The sequence below is a fragment of the Vipera ursinii genome (assembly GCF_947247035.1).
Source record: "Vipera ursinii genome assembly, chromosome: 1".
NCBI lineage: Eukaryota > Metazoa > Chordata > Lepidosauria > Squamata > Viperidae > Vipera > Vipera ursinii.
The window spans coordinates 324,694,896-324,701,691 of NC_139512.1; positions in this window are offsets into that span (position 1 = coordinate 324,694,896).

Genomic DNA, 6,796 nt, shown 5'->3' on the forward strand with positions numbered 1-6,796 from the left:
TTACTCTCTTAATGCAGAATGTAGTCTCTCTTTCCTAATATTTTCTTTTTCACTTTATGGAAGATGAAAATAAGATTCTGTTTTGATAATATATCAAAATACCGTTAAGAAATTTCTCCTTAGTACAAGGAGAAAAGCAACCTAGAAATTTCTTAACAATTTGAACAATTAACCAGTGGAACGGATTGCCTTCAGAAGTTGTGGGCGTTGGAGGCTTTTAAGAATAATCTGGACAACCACTTGTCTGGAATGGTATAGGGCACGGGTAGGCAACCTCGGCTCTTTTATGACTCATGGACTTCAACTCCCAGAATTCCTGAGTCAGCTATGCTGACTCAGGAATTCTGGGAGTTGAAGTCCATGAGTCATAAAAGAGCCGAGGTTGCCTACCCCTGGTATAGGGTCTCCTGCTTGAGCAGTGGGCTGGACTAGAAGATCTCCAATGTCCCTTCTAACTCTGTTATTCTGTTATATTGTTTCTTTTGCATAGCAGGAAATTTTATATTTATTTGGTATGCATCATTTTACCTTTATAAAACTTTAATTTCCTTCAGTTTTTGCTCAACTGATCCTATTGTGTAAAAACCCCTCCATTATCGATGAGGATTTCTTAAGTCGAGAAAATACATTCTGAACACATTTTCCCAATATGATGCTTTTTCAGGTGTGCTGGATCAACTTCCAGAATATCTAGCATCTGGCTGAGAATTCTGGGAATAGAAATCTAAAACATATAATAGATACCAATTTAAGAAAAAGGAAGTTTCCTTAGGTTTTTTTCTGATCTATAAGCCACTTGATACAAAGCAGTGGAATTTTCACTGTGTATTAAGTCCTCACTCAAAACTGACAGGCTTAAATTAAGCACACAGAATACACGAAGCTTCTTGTTTTGGGTTGAAGTACACCTGAATCACTATAAAGGTAGTCTTCGTATGCTGCTGCTCTGGTTTAGCATTAATTCTGAAATTGCTATGCTACAATTGAAAAATTTAGTAATGCTGAAGTAGCAGTAAAAGTTACCTCAGATTATTGCAGTTTGTTTCCTGTCTGTTGCAGTTCTTATTTCGTTTGAATAAAACAGCAAAAGTAGGTGGAAAAAATGAATTAAGTTGTCTGTAAAATAATATTTGTCACAGCTTGATTCAGAAACCTTCCTCAATGATTCATTATGAGAAACAAAGCTAAGAGGAACAGGACCTAGGGTGGAGGGCATTTCCAAATCTGTTGGTTAAGTGAGCAAGGAATGTGAAACCCAAAGCCATTGCAGGATGACGAAGATGGAACAGATTAAAGCAATTTCTGTGTATTGCATTGGCGTAAACTTAAGCAATCAATTCATTTCCTTGAGGGAAAGTAAGCAAGCTCCTTGGTTCCTTGTTGCATCATGTTTAATCATTCACTTGTGGGAAACAGCCAATCTACAAGTTATAACAGATGTTACGATTCAAAATATGCTTGCCTTTTGTGAACCTATAGGCTTTCCCACATTGAAATGTAATGGTTCCATCCTTATTAGCAGGGAATTTCCAAAGGATGTGATGCAAATAGTATGTTCAGTTTGATAGGACAGAGGCATTCAAAACCATTCTTGTTCAGCTGTTGTATCCATAACAGCAAAATGTTCCAGAACTAAGCTCTATCATGGGAAGAGAATGAATCGAAAGGTAAGTAAACTCCATGCTAAGGAAAGGTATAGAATGATTGACGGAGGATTCATACTTGGGGAATAACTGAGGAAAGCACAGCAGCTGGAACAAATCTTTTGTGTGTTATACATGCCATGCCTCTTTTTGAACTGTCTTTTGAGATTTCAGTTTAGAATAGAACAGAAACAAACAGAAACCGAATACTTTATTGGCCGAGTGTGATTAGACACACGAGGAATTTGCCTCCAATGCAGTAGCTCTCAGTGTATACTCAAAGCAATAATCATCATAATGCCAATAAGAGGTGGAAATTAAAAAAGATCAGGATAAACGATAATACTACAGCCATACTACAAGGGTGAATATACATAGGACATTAGACAGCACTGTGAGAATTAGGTTTCAGCAGATTGCTGGCATGAAGGAAAAAAATATCCCTGTCTAGTTTTGGCATGCAGTGCCCAGTAGTGCCATTCCAAGGAGGAAGGAGCTGAAAGAGTTTATGTCCAGGATGTGAGGGGGTCTAAAGGAGGGTCTTCTCAGACTTCCTTCTAACCTGTTCAATATATAGGTCTTCTGTGGAAGGCAGGCTAGTTGCAATTGTTCTTTCTGTGGTCTTAACTATCCATTGGAGTCTACCTGTCTTGTTGGACAGGACAGACAGTTATAGAAATACAAAGGGCAGACTTAATAATTATATCCACAGCTCTTTGGTCAGTCTGAACTTCCAGAGTTGACACAGGAAGAGCATTCTTTGTTGTGCCTTTCTAATATTAAGTGTCCATTTCAAGTGCTAGGAAATTAAAGAACACAAAAACTTGAAGGACTCTACTGCTGATACTGTCCTGGCGAATATAGTAAGAGGTGTACAATAGAAGGGCTCCTATTAAAATCCACTCTTACTTCTATAGTTTTAAGCATATTTAGCTCAGAGTGTTCTGACTGCACCACAGGGCCAGTTGTTCAACCTCTCTTCTATATTCAGGTTCATCACTGTCTTGAATGAGGTCAATGACCATTTTATCATCTGCAAACTACTTTAACAGAAGCTTCCCTTGAGATGTAGGTGTTAGTATAGACCAGGCATGTCAAACTTGCGATGTCACGCAACATATTGCAACTTTTTCCCCATTGCTGGGGGAACAGCAACTGAGAGAGCAGACAGCCCTGAGGGGCTCCTGTGCTAATTGCCCGAGTACTAGATGAAACTGTCCCTAGCTTCACCTGTTGGTTCCTATCTGTGAAAAAGCTTATGATCCACCTACAAGTAGGAACAGCCACAGTGAGCTGAATCAATTCAGAGTGAAGAATTTCTGGAACGATGGCACTGAATACCAAGCTGAACTCTGCAAAGGTTATCCATGCATAGGGGATTCAAGATGTTGCAAGATGTACTGTAGTCTTGCAAGATGTAGTCATTGGTAGCCTCACACTGCAATGAACAAGGACGCACATTCAATTTTGCAGCTACTAAAATTGTTGGACGAGCAGGCACAAAAACAGCCAGGGAAGTTATTGAAGCCTGGGAAACAGGCTCCTTGTCAGTCAACTGGAGTGCTGATTTGTTGTTGTTAGCTGCGTGATGAGATTTCTTTACAACAGTTTTACAATTATTTGTACAAAATATGCAAATTAACAAGATTGAAATTACACAGCCTGCTGTACTTATATAGTTCAGGCCCCAAGTTGTAAGGCCCAGAAATAGATTGGTCACCATAAGAACTAGAGTGATTAGTATTTATTCTAGTCTGACAGGCAGCATTGCTTAAATAATTCCCTCTACTCCATCTGATAATTCACTTTCTGTATTGCAAAATTCTAGTTTTATTTTGAAACATGCATTAAAATTGAATATCATGAGATTATAAGCTCTTGGGATAGTAAAAAAATGTATGCAATACATTCATTTCCAACTCATATATTGTTTTCGTTAAGATTTAAGTTAACTATTCCCTCTCCCTTTCCCTATTCATATGCAGAAAAGCATTATGAACTCAAGAGAGGTTTCATTTGGAACTCAGAATGGGTGTTCTAATGCTTGACACCTATATATGCCCAATTCTCTGTAGTACGAATGAGAATAATTTAAGAGTGAAAGTTATTTCCCACAAAATATATGTGACAAAATGGAGAAGATAGGCATAAACAGCCTCTGGACATTCTTTTCCTGACAATTTTCTAGACATACAAACTGCACTGTGCTGATCAGATGAGCCTGGAAAAAAAGCTGAGGAAAATAAAACCAAACTAGATTTATTACATACAGTGTCTCTCGCACAGAGATAGGGTTGTAATCTAGTAGGAAGCAACTGCAGTTGGAATGAGAGGAAAGGATAAAATGCCTTCCAGGCAAAATTGGACCTAAGCAGCCTTAGCGGCTCAAGATTCCTGGATTGTTCAAGATCCCCAAAGAGAAGACGGCACCGAAATCATTATGCAGGGAAGAGAAAAGTACAGCAAGGGATTTTTCTCTCCAGTGCAGATGCCTGGAAGAAGAAGAGTAGAAGACACCAAACAGAACACCAAGATTATGTTAACCATGAAAGGTTGCCAGCTGAGTTTTAATTAAAGCCCTTAATTAACCTTTTGGGGAAATTAGCAGCAACTACCTTTTAGGGTAGGGACACATTTATATTAGTAAAAGTGACATGTTATTGGCAAAGAGAAAATTAATCTCAGAAGGGTAAAGCAATTAGGAAATAAAACAATACATTGCTCTGAAAGCAGAAAAATTGGGAGGGGATTTAAGTTATTTTTAGACATATTAAATGAATTTGTTGTTGTTGTTAGCTGCGAAGTCGTGTCCGACCCATCACGACCCTATGGACAACGTTCCTCCAGGCCTTCCTGTCCTCTACCATCTTGTGGAGTCCATTTAAGCTCATGCCTACTGCTTCAGTGACTCCATCTAGCCACCTCATTCTCTGTCGTCCCCTTCTTTTATTGCCCTCAATCTTTCCCAGCATTAGGCTCTTCTCCAGTGAGTCCTTCCTTCTCATTAGGTGGCCAAAGTATTTGAGTTTTAGCTTCAGGATCTGGCCTTCTAAAGAGCAGTCAGGGTTGATCTCCTCTAGGACTGACCGGTTTGATCGCCTTGCAGTCCAAGGGACTCGCAGGAGTCTTCTCTAGCACCATAGTTCAAAAGCCTCAATTCTTTGGCACTCAGTCTTTTTTATGGTCCAGTTTTCACAGCCATACATTGCAACTGGGAAGACCATAGCCTTGACTATACACACTTTTGTTGGCAGGGTGATGTCTCTGCTTTTTAGTGTACTGTCTAGATTTGCCATGGCTTTTCTCCCGAGGAGCAAGTGTCTTTTAATTTCTTGGCTACAGTCCCCATCTGCAGTGATCTTGGAGCCCAGGAAAATAAAATCTGTCACTACCTCCATTTCTTCCCCATCTATTTGCCAGGAATTGAGAGGGCCAGATGCCATGATCTTGGTTTTCTTAATGTTAAGTTTCAACCCAAGTTTTGCACTCTCCTTCTTCACCCACAAAAAGAGGCTCTTTAGTTCTTCTTCACTTTCTGCCATTAGAGTGGTATCATCTGCATATCTTGATGTTACTGTTACCTGAAGCAATAAAGCCCAATGATATTTATCCCTGGTAGAATCTACCTATTGTCTTCATGACTAGGACAGCTGTTTAAAAAAAAAGTAGACTGAGGGCGCCCCCTAGTGCTTGCCAGACAATGGCACACAAAACTTTAAATTACTCAAAACAGGGGTTCTGTTTCTACTTTTTTTAGCTGTAGCATATTTTATATTCCACAATCCAGAAGCACAAAAAGAGAACAAGCTGAAATGGGAGGATTGTTAGAAAAAGACAAAAATACTGCAGGTGCAGAAAATTGATTATATGAAAGAAAATGTAGATGCCATGATCTTGGTTTTCTTAATGTTAAGTTTCAACCCAACTTTTGCACTCTCCTTCTTCACCCGCAACAAGAGGCTCTTTAGTTCTTCTTCACTTTCTGCCATTAGAGTGATGGGGGTCTCCCGATACTCCCATGTAACGCCTGTTCTCCGCGAGCTGCATTGGCTTCCAGTTGCCCTCCAGGTGAGATTCAAGGTGCTGGTGATGACCTATAAAGCCCTAAATGGCATGGGTCCGGATTATCTTAGGGAGCACCTGCTGCCAGCATCAACTTCCCATCGTCCTGTGCGCGCCCACAGGGAGGGCCTCCTCAGGGTCCCGCCGGTCAGGCAGTGCCGGCGGGCGATCCCCAGGGGGAGAGCATTCTCGGTGGGCGCGCCTGCCCTATGGAATCAACTGCCTGTGGAACTCCGGATCGCCCCCGACCTTCGCTTGTTTCACCGGGACCTAAAAACCTGGCTATTTGAGTTAGCCGGTCTGGACTGAGGGGGTTTAAGGTTTTAAAATTTTAATTTTAAACTCTTTTGGGGCTATTAATTTAATTTTATTTTAATTTGTACATTGCACTGTTTTAATTTGCCCTGTAAACCGCCCTGAGTCCTATCCTCAAATTCATCCACTTTCTGAGTTCTCATGTTGACTTATTTACTGCATGATTTGTAAAAGTAATTGGGCATTTTCTTGAATGGAAAAATATGTCATACAAACTATTTGTACAGACCTCACGTCTCCAAATTGCTGAAGAGAACTGTAACTTGCAACATATCAAACATTTTTACTGCAATTCTAATTAATATGAGAAGGTAAATGGTGATAGCAAACTGTCATTCAAGATTTTTTTTTAACTCAAACAGATAATCTATAATCACCCAATAAATTCTTAGAACCACTATCCCTTCCTACAATATTTAGAAAACTGTTATTTTAAAACATTTTCCTCTGTAAATATGAATTGTGTTCATAGCTCTTATCGATCACATATAAAACCTGATTTCACCATTCACTGATCATAGAAAGCAAAGGGGTGCTTTAATGGCGCCAAAGCATAATTCATTTTCTACATATGAAGCTATAAACAACAAACTGAATTGAGACTCATAGCCCACCAACATATTGGACTCCTTCTGAAAGAACTATGTAGAGTAGGAACGCAAGGAATAGAAAAGGTGATAAATAGCACTTAGCAATAGCACTTAAACTTATATATTGCTTCATGATGCTTTACAGTCCTCTCTAAGGGGTTTACCAAGTCTTTTTACTTTTTACAT